This window comes from Dipodomys spectabilis, unplaced genomic scaffold (genome assembly GCF_019054845.1).
Source record: "Dipodomys spectabilis isolate Male_0828 unplaced genomic scaffold, ASM1905484v1 ptg000060l, whole genome shotgun sequence".
Taxonomy (NCBI): domain Eukaryota; kingdom Metazoa; phylum Chordata; class Mammalia; order Rodentia; family Heteromyidae; genus Dipodomys; species Dipodomys spectabilis.
The window spans coordinates 5594628-5607607 of NW_024870737.1; the positions used below are offsets into that span (position 1 = coordinate 5594628).

Below are 12980 nucleotides of genomic sequence, written 5' to 3' on the forward strand. Positions count from 1 at the left end.
TTCTTATCTCTTTAGAAATGCATGGTAAAATAATTACAAATAGAAGAATTGCACTTTCGTAGAAAAGATTCAAACTTAAAACAAACTATTACAAGGCTTGGGAACTAGATCAAGTTAAATAATCGTAACTGCTATAAATAAGTAAATTTTAACTAGAAAAATAATTATAGTTACTAACTCAATGAGATTTTACATTTACTTAAAAACTCAATGTATGTATATATTTATTTTCTTAATTTTATAGTAGTATAATATTTTCTTAATTTTATAGTAGTATAATATTTATGACCTAAGTATTTATCACAAGCAATCAATTAATCAAGTAGCATTTGTTTATATCTATATATTTATATGTATGTAAATATATAGATATGGGTCTGGATTCAGTGTGTATACACACACTTATATACATGTAGGAACATTATGTATGCACATACATAAAATACATATATGCATACACATGAAACCACACACATACCTCTTTCATCTGCCAAAACTCATTTATTATTTCATTTCAAATAATCTAAATATAGGTGTAGTTATGGCTCAAATTACTATTCCTGCTTCCTTAAACTGTTAAGCTTGATACTAATTATTGTCATTTCTTCTGGAATATATTCTTTTTTTTTTTTTTACCAGAAAACCAACACCAACTATATTAACATAATAGCAATAGAAAGGGTTTCCAGATTCTCAGTAGAAAAATAACTTGAAACTAGCACTACCTGGTGAATGTTACAAGATCAAAAACTAAGGTGACCTTTGGTGTTCTGTGCCGTCCAGCCAGAGGGTTATCAAGGACAAGTTCCATCAGCGGGGCTACAAGAACATGCTTTTCACTGGGGATGGCTTCACTCCAATTTCTCAGAGAAAAGGCTGAAAGGACCTTATTCTCGTTTAGGTCTTGGTGTAGAGAGAATATAGCAATGTGGAGGACAGAGATTGGTTTTTGCATTCAAGAAAAAACACGAGCCTATTAATTTCTGATCGTTGGTAAGACTGCTCCCTGAAGAATCTTATTCCATCCCCAACCCATATGGGTGTGGGAAGGAAAGGCTGGCAAGTGCCAATGCATTAACCAGCAGTTTGGGTGATGCTGGGCTTTGCTCCCTTTCTGCTGGTGGTAGATGTCTTTTCTGGCAGCCACAGTAGCTCCATGGCAGGAAGCTGGGCTCACCCGCTAAGCACCTCTTTTTTTTTTTTTTCTTCTAATGTTACTTTTAAAAAAAATGTGAAAATACAGTACAGAGGGCAAGGTAATAAATACATTTCTTATCAAGCATTGTTGCCTCCTCCTTTGTTTCCCCTTCCTATCCCTTCCTATCTCCCCCCCACCCGGGCCAAAGTCATAAAGTTCGTTTTTTGATATGAGGACTTGTACATCTCATTGTTGCAATGGGTTCACCTGTATCCCTATTTAAACAATTTCTTTTTTCCCTTCCCTTCCACAATTATACCAACATCAAATACAGTGAAAGCAGGGGTTATACCATGGGGGAGGGACATACAAAGCAACAAAGAAATCATCTTATAAATATGTTAGAAACAATCTCAAGAAAGAAAAAAAAACTTTTGAATACTATCTTGGGGTTCATTTCACCAAACATCAACTTATCTGACCTTTTCTGCTTGTCTCGGACATATACTAGTTATTGCAAATAAGGGAAACCATGGGACCTAAGTTTCTTTGGGCCTGGCTTGCTTCACTTAATATAATTTTTTCCCAAGTCTTTCCATTTCCTAACAAATGGGACAATGTCATTCTTTCTGATGGAGGCATAGAATTCCATTGTGTATATAGACCACATTTTCCTGATCCATTCATTTACAGAGGGGCATCTGGGCTGGTTCCATATCTTAGCTATGGTAAATAATGTTGCAATAAACATAGTCGTGCTGGTAGCTTTAGTGTGGTCTTGTTTGTGATCATTTGGGTAAATGCCCAAGAGTGGGATTGCTGGGTCATAGGGGAGCGCTATCTGGAGACTTTTGAGGAACTTCCATACTACTTTCCAAAGTGGTTGAACAAGTTTACACTCCCACCAACAATGCAGTAGGGTTCCATTCTGTCCACATCCCCTCTAGCATCTGTTGTTATTCGAGTTCTTGATTCTACCTATTCTAACTGGGGTGATGTAGTATCTCAAAGTTGTTTTGATTTGCATTTCTTTTATAGCTAGAGAGGTTGAACATTTCTCCATGTGTATATTGGCCATTGGTCTTTCCTCTTCCGAAAAGTTTCTCTGCAAGTCTTTAGCCCACTTATTTAGTGGGCAGTTGTTTCGTTGAGTATTTGTTGTTGGGGGGATTTAATTTTTTGACTTCCAGGTATACTTTAGATATGAGACCCTTGTCTGTTTCATGGCTAGTGAAGATCTTCTCCCAATCAGTGGGCTTGCTAGCTATGTCCTTTGCCATGCATAAGCTCTGCAATTTCATGAAATCCCATTTGTCCAACAATTATTTGATATGTTGTGTTTCTGGGTCTCTATTAAGAAAATTTTGGCATATGCCAAGGAGACCTCGGGTTTCTTCTATTTCATCCTGTAATGTTTTCAGGGTGCCTGCATTGACTCTGAGGTCTTTGATCCATTTGCCATTGATTCAGGTGCAGGATGATATATAAGGATCTAGCTTTAGTTTTCTACAAGTGATTAACCAGTTTTGCCAGCACCATTTACTGAAGAGGCTGTCTTTCTTCCATTCTATGTTTTTAGCTCCCTTATCGAACATTAGATAGCTATATGTCTGTAGGTTTTCAATTCTATTCCATTATTCCTGAGGTCTGTTTTTGTGCCAGTACCAAGCTGTTTTGATTACTATGGCTTTGTAGTAGAGTTTGAAATTTGGTATTGACATGTTTGCAGCACTGTTCTTTCTATTGAGGATAGTTTTTGCTATTCGGGGTCTTTTATTGTTCCACATGAATTTTTGGATTGCTTCTTCTATGTCCTTGAAGAATGAAGTTGGAATATTGATAGGTATCACAATGAATTTGTAGATAGCCTTGGGAAGTATTGCCATTTTCACGATGTTAATCTTTCCAATCCAGGAGCATGGGAGGTTTTTCACATTCTAAGTTCTATTTTGATTTCTTATTTCAGGTTTTTAAAGTTTTCATCATAGAGGTCCTTCACTTCTTTGGTTAAGTTAATTCCTAGGTATTTTATTTTTTGTGGGGCTATTACGAATGGAGTTGCTTTCCTGATTTCAGCCATGCTTTTCTCATTGTTGGCATACAGAAAAACCATTGTTTTTTGAGGGTTCATTTTATACTCTGCTAGTTTGCCAAAGTTTTGAATCACCTTGAGTAATTTGGGACTGGAGTCGGTGGGATTCTTTAAATACCAGATCATGTCATCTGCAAAGAGGGTGAGTTTTACTTCATTTTTCCCTATTTGGATACCTTTTATGTTTGCATCTTGTCATATTGCTGTAGCTAGGCATTCTAATACTAGATTGAAGAGAAGTGGAGAGAGTGGACATCCTTGTCTTATTCCTGAGTTAAAAAGAAATGGCTTTAGTTTTTCACCATTGAGTATAATGCTGTCTGTAGGTTTGTCATATACAGCCTTTATTGTATTGAGCAATGTTCCCTGGATTCCTAGTTTTTCCATAGCCTTCATCATAAAGGGTTGTTGGATCTTGTCAAATGCTTTTTCTGCATCTATTGAGATAACTATGTGGTTCTCATCCTTGCTCTTGTTGATATGATGAATTATATTAATTGATTTGGATATATTGAACTAGCTTTGCATCCCTGAAATGAATCCTGTTTTATTGTGGTGTATGATTTTTTGGATGAATTGTTGAAGTCTATTGGCCAAAATTTATTGAGATGTTTTGCATCAATGTTCATCAAAGAAATGGGTCTATAATTCTTGTTCTTTGATGAGTACCTGCCTGGTTTTGGGATGAGGGTTATGATGGCTTCATAGAATGAGTTTGGTAGTGAACTTTCTCTTTCAATTTCATTGAAGAGTTGGAGGAGTATTGGTGTGAGCTCTGCTTTGAAGGACTTGTAGAATTCTGCTGTAAAACCATCTAGACCTCTTATTTAACACCTCTTCATGAAGCCATATTTTGTACATTCATGGAACATATCTGTCTTAAAGCTCCCCAAATTGATTGTCTTTGGGCAACCATCTCTTCCCTTGGGATACACCAGGGCGGCCACAGATCACAAGTTCTCCTGGTAACATCCATGGTTACACTCATCACAAATACACACGAAGGTGTCGGGGCGCACATAGGAGTCACGGATCACACACTTGCCATCACTTTTTCCACACAGGCTTCCAATGGCAACACCAGACTTCTAGTGGCAGAAGATCAAATCAGAATGTTGTTTACCTATGACTCTTACATTAGTGGGCTACTGGAAGCTCCAAGGTCATCTGCTTGACCCTTAACTTCATTGTCCCTCTGGAGTATATTTTTATTTGAATTTACTATGCCAGTCAAAAGTCAAGGAGTATGGTATAGAATGTCATTTGGTCTTTTCCAAGCCAAAACACAAAGTGGAGTTTCCCATGTATGATTATTTCAATTGTATACAGACAAGCTGGAATAATTACTATCAGGTATATGTGTAAGTCCAGTAATTTGTATATAGACAACAACTCCACCTAATATGTGATTGCTGTAAACTTCCATTGTAAAAGGGAAAAGTGGTGTCATTTCTGGTTGTACCGATATCAACTCAGACTTCCCTGTTTCACAATGTATTGTAACTACCCTTTCCACAATGCTTATTTACTGCTGCATATGTTAGAAATCTCTTTAGAGGAATATGTTCAGATGAATTCTCTTAATCCCTTAGCAGGTGTTGACAGAATCTTTTCTTATACAATCATTGGGCTTTAGAGCTGAGAATTCACTACTATCCCCAAACTGACCAAGAAATCATCATTTTTGTATGAGCCATCCATTTTCAACCTTTTTTTTTCATCTGTTCTTGCTTTATTTTGATTGTATAAGTTTAGAAATAGGCTTGTTAACTGTCCATTTCCTTGGTTCCCATAGACATTTTATTGTACTAATCACCTTTCTTTTGTTCGGTAGCTCAGGCCCTTCTGGCTGCCTGATTGCTCCTCATCTTGATTCTCCTTATTTTTGGAAACAACAACTATGTGATGATGTCTATTATTTAATCATTTCTACCTATCCTGTAATTTACTGGGATTTTATTATTCACTTTGCTATTAGAGAACAGGAATCACTAACACCAAGAAAGTGCAGTAAATGCAAGAAATCATTAGTGAGTCCCATGCCCTTGAATAGTACCTTCCCTTGATTGGAGGTGGAAACCATCAACCACCTCTAACCACTTCAGTATGGCAGAAGTAACTATATATCTTTCCCTTGACCAGGTCACATTACATAAGACTTGGTCTCAGTAGACTGGAATGAGCTGGAATGACATTTGCTCCCGCAAATTATTTTTTGCCAGTCCTGGAGCTTGAACTCAGGGCATGGCTGCTGTCCCTGAGCCTCTTTTTGCTCAAGGCTAGCTCTGTACCACAAATGCCAACAGTGCCACTTTAGGCTTTTTCTGAGTAGATTATTGGAGGTAAGAGTCTCAGGGACTTTCCTGACCAGGCTTGGCTCTGAAACATGATCCTTAGATATCAATCTCCTTAATAACTAAGATTACAGGCATGAGCTACCAGCGTGTGGCTCTACTGCTAGACTTGAGGCATAAAATGCCTTTGAAGAAAGTCATGTGACAGAGAAGCATAGGTGAGCTCTATGACAAAAGGATACTTCCATTTCTAGCCAAGGATTTAATTTTCAGACAGAAGTGTTTTCTGCCAGCATCTTCACACCTTGCTTTAGGAATGAATTCAGTCTGGATGGCATGTTGCTTGGAACCTTACTAGAGGTTCTGAGGCAAGGTATATAATTTATTTTATGCCTTGGCTCTTCTTTTCTTTTTCTTGTTATCATAAAGGTGATGTAATGAGGAGTTACAGTTACATAAGTCAGGTAATGAGTACACATCTTTTAGAACAGTGTTACCTCTTCCCTAGCTAGGGAACTTTTTACCTGCCATCCCCATTCTCCCACAAGTTGTATAGTTCATTTTCAACATAGTGTCTAGTGACTATCACTGTGGCATTTGTTCACCCTTTGTCCCACCATTTCTGTGCTTTCTCTTAACCTCCTTAAAACAGATAAATGCAAGACAAAAGGTACAGAAATAAAAAAGTGACAAAAAAGAAAAGAAAAAAGAACAAAACAAGAAGCAAAATAACATAAAACCTCTTGTGTCCATTTTTTGAGTTCATTTTGATAAACATAATTTTAAATGATTATATGCCCATAGCTATTGAATCTTTGTGATCCTCTCCTAAGAATATCTTCCTTTACTCTCACTTTGTGAAGGTCTAGAGTTCTATATAATTTATCATGTCCAAGTATTTTTTTGTCTTTTACCATCCAGTTTGGTTACTTATAGACTTGTAGGCACAGTGTAATTACTACAAATAACCAAAGCCATGCAACTTATGTTTCTTTGGGTCTGGCTTACTACACTTAATATAATTTTTTTCCAAGTCTTTCCATTTCCTTATGAATTGTACAATATCATTCTTTCTGATAGAAGAATAGAATTCCATTCTGTATATATACCACATTTTTCTTGATCCATTTATCCACTGAGGGGAATCTGGGTTGATTCCATATCTTGGCTATGGCAAACAATGCTGCAATGTACATGGTTATTCTGGTAGCTTTAGTGTGGTAGATTATTTTGTGATCTATTGGATAAATGCCCAAGAGTGGAATTTCTGGGTCATAGGGAATTTCTATGTTTAGTCTTTTGAAGAACCTCCATATTCTTTTCCAGGGTGGTTGAACAAGTTTACATTCCTACCAACAGTGTAGTAGCATTGCCATTGGTCACATCACTGCCAGCATCTATTATTGTTAGTTTTCGTAATAATCGCCATTCTATTTGGAGTGAGATGAAATTTCAGTTTGTTTTGATTTGCATTTCTTTGATGGCCAAAGATGTTGAACATCATGTATCTATTGGCCATTGTTACTTCTTTGTCTGAGAAGTCTCTAAGCCTTTAGCCCAGTTATTAATTGTGTTTTGTTTCTTTGAGGGTTCATTTTTGAGTGCTTAATTTTTTGAGGTCTAAATATATTTCAGTTATGAGGCCTTTATCTGATGCATAGTTAGTGAAAATCTCCTATTCTCTGTGCATTTTATTTATCTTGCTAGCTATGTCCTTTGCATGAAGAAACTCTTCATTTTGATGCAATCCTGTTTCTTCAGTGATTCTTTGATTTGTTATGATAGGCTCTTCAACAAATGGTGCTGACAGAATTGGCTATGCACATGCAGAAAACTGGAGGTATGTTCTTATATATCACCCTGCACCAGAATCAATTATAAATGGATCAAAGTCCTCAGTGTAAGGCCAGATACCATGAAAATATGACTAGGATTCCTAGGCAGGGTTGAAAACATTCCTTGACTCTTAACTGACTGAAATGGAAATAGTATAAGTATTTCCTGTTTTACATAATTAGTTTGTCCTAATTTGGTGCAAAGAAATGTAAAAGTAACCCTGTTATCCAGTGAGTTTCTCAAAATTGCTAGTTTTTTTCCCTTACAATTGCATTCTATATGCCTTTAGTACATGAATTATCCTCTGGAACTTTCTACTGAATATACTTAACTACTGAATTTTCTGGTATTTTATAGTAAATCTGGTTTACCATGCTTGCTTCTCTAAGTATTTATATTCCTTTCTTCACCACCTATCATGGCATTTATTTTTCACTGGGCATAGACACTTATTTCAAATGTCCAGAATCCTTCTAACAGTACGTTATCACTCCAGGGATTTTACTTAAGACTGTCAAATCCCTAATCATTCGTTGATGCTCTTCCACCTTGAGCAACTCATTAGAAAAAAATTTCAGTGTTTCAATATAGTCATTCCTTTTTTCAAGATTCATTCATTTCCCTTTCCTAAGTTGTATTGTCTTTGACATAAGCTTGAGAACTGAAACTTCTTGAACCCCTCTATCCTGCTAATTCAATTCTGAACCAGATCCTCAGCAATTTCTACTCTCAAGGTGCAGAAGAGGAGTAATTGTTTAAGTTTTAAATGTACCTCAAAATTTGTATGCTTTTTTTCTCTTTCCCTTTTCTGTTTCCTCTTTCCTTTCCCACTTCCCTTTCCCCTTTCCTCTCCTTTTCCCCTTTTCCTCTTCTTCCTCTATATTCCCCTCTCAGTTCCCTCCATCTCTCTTATCCTACCCACTCAATTTTCCCCATTCGTACTGTCTCTTTCCCCCTGTATTTCTGTCTCTGGCTCTTGTATCTCTCTTACTTCCCTTCTCTCTATCTTCCCTCACCACACACTTCTTGACTGCCTCATATTCCTCACTGCTACCATCTTTTTCCTTGCCTCAGGCCCAAAGCAATGCGACCAGATGTCCTCAGATTGAAATCTTGAAACCCATGGGCCTGAACTCTCGGCCTGGGCGCTGTCCCTCAGCTCTTCAGCTCAAGGCTAGCACTCTACCACTTGAGCCACAGCACCACTTCCGGCCTTTTCTGCTTATGTGGTGCTGAGGAATCGAACCCAGGGCCTCATGTATGCAAGGAAAACGCTCTACCACTGAGCTACCTTCCCAGTCTCTAAGTTGTTTTGAGTGTTTTCTCAGAGAGAAGTATAACTAATATAGGAAGACGATCTTTTCATATTCTACCTAGGAAGTCTTATAATTTCGTATTTCACCTTAAATTGATGACTTGTTTTCTTGTCATTGTAGTAATGATATGTAAAATGTCAATCCATTTAAGTATTCCTTATGATAATTACCCACTTTCAGCCTTATGAAGGCTTCCCATAATATGTACACTGTTGAATTTCTTCTCATACTATATTCTACTGTAGTTTATCACAGTGAATGTTCTTAACAATTACCTTACTAAATGGATACTACCGCTATAGTCTTTGTATTCTAGCTATTACCAGAGATGAATTAATCTTCCCTATCTATAAAACCAGTGAATGATCCAACTCTAAAATTTCATACATGATAGTGGATCCACTATCATTTTTTTCTAGTAGTTTTTCTAGGGAAACAATAGTTGCACATGACAGGTTTATTAGCGAGTGATCTCAAATGCAATACCTTCAAGGGAAAGAGAATAGCAGAAGTATCAGGAGAATATAAACCTTGATATGATTGAGATTGGACTTCAGTCCATCCCACCAGAATTTATGGTACTGCTTTTGTCCTTCAGAATTAAGGCAAGGAGGATCAGTCATTAGCTGAAGGCTGCTGCTAGAGAAAGGGTATAACTTCAGGCAAAGTCACTATTTGAGGTCAAGGGCAAATGGCAGAGTGGAACTTAGCTATGAGCCATTAGCAACCACCAGTCCTAAAAATGAAGCATATGAGTGGTTTGATTTTATTGGGCATATCTAGATGGAGCCCAGCACCAAGTTCTTTAATTTCTAAAGAGGCTAGTAGCCTGTAATTATAGCTTGTATTGTACTTAAGGAGGTTTTCTATTCAAGCTCATTTTTTTCAATAGTACACTTTAAAACAGAATGAGCCATTTAATGGTATTTTTTTCAGTCAATAAATATTTATGGAATGCCTCCTATGCCAGATACTATGATAGGCACTGTGGATACAGCCATAAACATTCTGCACTTGAAAGAATAAAATAATCCCCTTCAGTCCTGCCAGATGGAGACTGGGAATTAGAAACATCTTTGACTTAGAATTTCGTCATTATAAACACTATTTTGAAAGCTTCAGCTGCATCATTCTGTAGTTAAAGGAAATGACATAAAGAAGTATATGGCTCAGCAACCACTTTATTTCCCATTCCCAAAGTGGTTAAAAATATTCTAAAAGTGAACTAGGTATTAAGTTGATAGAGAGGAGGAATCTAACATTTCTCTGTATAATATACTATAATGTTCTGATATTAGTGAGAGACGCAGTCCTGCAAATTATAAAGTAGCTGATAAGTTGTACCATCCTTGAAAATTAGTGATTGTCCATTCCTGTTTCTTTATTTGGTTTTTATTATGGTGAAACTCACATAAAATATACTTCCACTAATTTTAAGAGCATAATTTGAAAGGTTTACAAGCAAACATATTCATGTACCCAGAATTAAGGTACAGAGTATTTCTATCATTCTAGCCCCCAACTTCCTTTGTGTTCCTTAGAGGTTTATCAATTTCTCACTGATCAGAGTTCTGTCACTGTGGTTTTGCTTTTACTATACTTTCAAATAAAATTATGCAACATGTAGTTCATTTATTTGACTCTTTTCTCTTTTATGAGATTCATCAAAAAGGCTTGTACACAAATATTTATTGCAGCTTTGCTCAAAAATGAAATAAAAACTGTAAACAATCCAAGCATTCATAAACTGGAAGGTAATGATATATGTTATATTCCTACATAGACTACTAGTCAGCAATAAAATGGAACACATGATTAATACAATAAAGCTCTCCTATTTTGTATGTGAAATAGGCTGGTTTTCTTTACCAATAAGCTGCATATACACAGTGAAAGAAAAATAAATTGGTGTTTTAATGTAGTTTGTCTTTTACTAAGGATTCAGGGCCTGAACACCTAAAAAGTGACAACTATCTTTAGTTTTTCTGTGAAATGGAGGCTTATGCTGTTTCTATTTACATTTTCATGACTAATCAATATGTATTGTTTTGTGGCTTAACAGAATTAGGGAAAGTCAGCTTGATAAATTGAAAATCCTGTACAGAAACCTGAATATATCACTGGTCATTGGCATGAGAATTTCTAAAATGTTTTGGAAAATTGTTTTATCTATAAAACAAATCTTAAATATAGGTGTGTATATAGTTTCAATTTATTTATATAACTCTCTTACAAAAAAGAAAATGATTCTAAAATTCTTTTTTTTTATTGTGAAAATACTGTACAGAGGGGTTACAATTACATGGGCAAGATAATGAGTACATTTCTTATCAAGCATTGTTGCCTCTTCCTTGTTTCCTCTTCCCATCCCTTCCCATTCACCCCCCTCACCCCGGCCAAAGTTGTAAAATTTGTTTTTCGACATAACGTCTTGCATATCTCATTGTTCCAATGGGTCCACCTGTATCCCTATTTAAACGATTTCTTTTTGCCCTTCCCCTCCACAAATTATACCAACATCAAATACAGTGAAAGCAGGGGTTATGCCATGGGGAGGGACATACAAAGCAACAAAGAAATCATCTTATAAATATTTTAGAAACAATTGCAAGAAAGAAAAAAAACATTTGAATATTTATCTTGGGGTTCATTTCACCTAACATCAACTTATCTGACCTTTTCTGCTTGTCTCAGACATGTACTAGCTATTGCAAATGCAGTGATTTTCAATGCATATAATGCATTTTTATTTTATAAACTGTATTCATTTTTTAAACTGAGTCTAATAGAAACATTAGTATTTTAGCTATAACTAGTAAAATTTAATATATTATTAAATAATATGAAAAGATTTAATCTGTTTACAGTTTGTAGCATACAATTCCATGGGTCATTTTATATAAATTTACAATGTTATGTATCCATAATTATATTATGGAGAGTAATTTCCTTGCACTACAAATCTCTAGTTGCCATCTATTTTATCCTTTCCTCCCTTTCTTCTGATACTGTTAACCACTGATTTTCCCACTATTTCTTTTGTTATACCTATTCAAGTGCCATATACTTGTAACAATGCACTATGACGTGTTTTCAGATTGGCCCTTTTCACTTAGCAATAGTGCTTTATATGATCTTCTGAATCTAATTACCTATCTTCCACACATAATTGCAAAAAATATGTATTCTGCTCTTATTGGTCATAATGTTATGTGATGACTGTTAATCTGCACTGAAGTCCATTTAACATATATAACATATATATGTGTGTGTGTATATATATATATATATATATATATATATATATATATATAATGTTTATTTTCATGCTGGTCCTGGGGATTCCTATCCCTGAGCTTTTGTGTTTAAAGCTAGTGCTTTACCACTTGAGCCACAGCACCACTTCTGATTTTTTTGTAGAAAATTGGAGAGAGGTAAAGATCTCATGGACTTTCTTGCCCAGGCTAGCACTTAGATCTCAGCCTTCTGTGTAGCTAGGATCACAGGCATGGGCCACTGATACTCAGCTTTAACTATATTTGAAATCCAGAGGTTTTGAATCTTTTACCTAGATAATTGGTGCAAATGGAATGTTGAAGTCTCATACTAGTACTAATACTTTTTCAGTCTATCATTTCAGACCTATCAATATATTTGGTTTGTATACTTTGGTGCTCTAATGTTAAGTGAATATATATCTATATATATATATATTTATAATTGATATATATTGCTGAAAATATACCCTTTGGTGTTTAAAGTCTATTTCATTAAATACAACCATTGCTTCTTTTGTTTGTTCATTTGTACAGCAAATCTTTTTCCATCACTTCACTTTCAGTTTTTGGATGTCTTGACAGGTGAAATTTGTCACTTGTAACTACTTTTACCAGTGACTATCATTTTTACAAAATACTGTGTTAATAATATACAAATCTTTCATATTAACTAGACAAACAACTTTCAATATTTTTTCTACAGTATGGTTCAATTCTTTACATTTTATTCATGGTGGTTATAATATAGAATCAAGCTTTATGGTTACCATCAGATATAAAAGTTTTTTCATTTGTTTGTTTTATTTTATTGGTTGTGGGGCTTGAACTAGGCCTGAGCACTGTCCCTCAGCTCTTCAGCTCAAGGCTAGCACTCTACCACTTGAGCCACAGCACCACATCTGCCTTTTTTTCTGATTATGTGGTGCTGAGGAATCAAACCCAGGGCCTCATGCATGCGAGTTTATAAAAGTTTATAATAGCCTATTTAAACTGTTAAGCTAACTTGGATCAAACAAAAAAGCTTTC

General features: G+C 35.7%; 1 pseudogene; it reads right to left on the reverse strand.

Moving 5' to 3' along the window:
• Positions 1-4057: 4057 nt before the first annotated feature.
• On the reverse strand, positions 4058-6061 carry LOC122108488 (annotated as a pseudogene).
• Between the last annotated feature and the right edge of the window lie 6919 nt (positions 6062-12980).